This window comes from Aplysia californica, unplaced genomic scaffold (genome assembly GCF_000002075.1).
Source record: "Aplysia californica isolate F4 #8 unplaced genomic scaffold, AplCal3.0 scaffold01519, whole genome shotgun sequence".
Classification (NCBI taxonomy): Eukaryota; Metazoa; Mollusca; class Gastropoda; order Aplysiida; family Aplysiidae; genus Aplysia; species Aplysia californica.
In genome coordinates, this window is record NW_004798789.1 from 38,366 (window position 1) to 40,381 (window position 2,016).

Here is a 2,016-nt window from a genome sequence, read left to right on the forward strand (position 1 = left end):
ACACATACAAACACATACACACACATACACACACACACACACACATACACACACACACACATACACACACATACACACATACAAACACATACACACACATACAAACACATACACACACATACACACACACACACACACACACACGCACACACATACACACACACACATACAAACACATACACACACATACACAAACACACAGACACACATCAATACCTCTCTCACCCCTGCTAGAAAAGACAAGTTACTGTCTGTCTGCTAAAAGGGTTCTGGACACAGTATTGAACTAACATAACTTGTATAGAATCTAGTCAACATTGCTGCCTGCAGTCAACTTTACAAATCTTGGCTTTGGAAAACGGACTGCTATTGTTCAAGCCAAGGAGGATAGCCTTTACTTTTTGGCAGTGATTACTTTAAAAATGATGGATTGGATATACTCTCAGGAAGTCAGGCAGCTGCGAGAGTTTTGGATTGGAACCCACAGGGTAAGAGATCAAGGGGAAGACTGCGTGGAACCTGGAGATGAATCACAGAAATGGATGTACAGAAAAGTAGGAAGACATGGAATAACATCAAGAGGCTAGCCCAGGATAGGGAAAGGTGGAAAGTGTTTGTCCGTGACCTATACCCTGGTGCAGGGTGAGAAAGTGTTTGTCCGTGGCCTATACCCTGGTGCAGGGTGAGAAAGTGTTTGTCCGTGGCCTATACCCTGGTCCAGGGTGAGAAAGTGTTTGTCCGTGGCCTATACCCTGGTCCAGGGTGAGAAAGGCAATGATGATTACATTAAAAATGAATGTCCTTGAACGAACAATGAGCTTCAAAGATTGAACACCGAGGCGTGATTGGTACCCTATCTATCGATTTATCTTCCTTCACCTGTTTGTAACGTTGTCTGTTCTATAATGACGCTAGTGTTTCTTTTCTTGGATGATTGCTGTTTTCTCAAGGCTGTCAGTTCCTCCATTTTTTTGTTTCGTCTCCTGTGCAGTTTCGTATGATGTTCATTAATTGGATGCCTTACTTTACTTCATCATCATCATCATCCAGTGCCAGATCCGCGACAGACATCGGCGATCATGGCTGTCCATTCCTTCTCACTTTACTTACTTTTACTTTTTCGTCCTCTGCTGCCGTTAAGCGTCTTGGGGGTGATGCAGTTTTCTATGGTAGGCCAGCTCCGCAGCTCTTGCAGTAGTAGTGATATTGTGATATTGATGTCAGGTTGTGCAAATGTGTACCCGTTTGTGCATAATATATAATATATTATATAAATTTAAACAAACAAAAAATATTTTTAAAAAAATAAATATATATATGTGTGTGTGTGTGTGTGTGTGTGTGTGTGTGTGTGTGTGTGTGTGTGTGTGTGTGTGTGTGTGTGTGTTTGTGTTTGTGTGTGTGATGGGTGGCTTGTGTCAGTTTTTGTGAGTGGGTGTGTGGTGTGTCTTTGCCTGTCTACGTATGCGTTTGTCTGTTTATGTGTTTGAGGCTCCTAGGCTCCTTCTTACTGCTGTCTTTCAGCCACACCCCAGCTTGTCTTGTAGGAAAGATCTACACCTAGCCTTCTCGGATAAGGGCGAAAATCGCGGAAGCCCCGTGTGAAAGTGGAGCATATTAAAGATCCATTGGTGGTCCTGAAATCGATAAAAGTAGACTTCGGCCGTCATTCGTACAAAATTCAAAATTTCCTACAAACTGAAAAAAAAGCTTAATGTGTACCGCGCGCTCACATGACCTTATGCAGTTACGAACGCTGTAAGTAAAATAAATTTTAAAATATATACAATGTATACGAAGTAATATATAGAATAATGTCAATAATAATAATAATAATAATAATAATAATAATAATAATAATAATAATATAATATTAATAATAAATAATAATAATAATAATGATGATGATGATGATAAGTATTATTAGTAACATACTACCAGTAACCACTAATAGTACCAATAAATAATAGTAATAACAATAACAAGAATCATAATAAAGAATAATAAACTAACCTC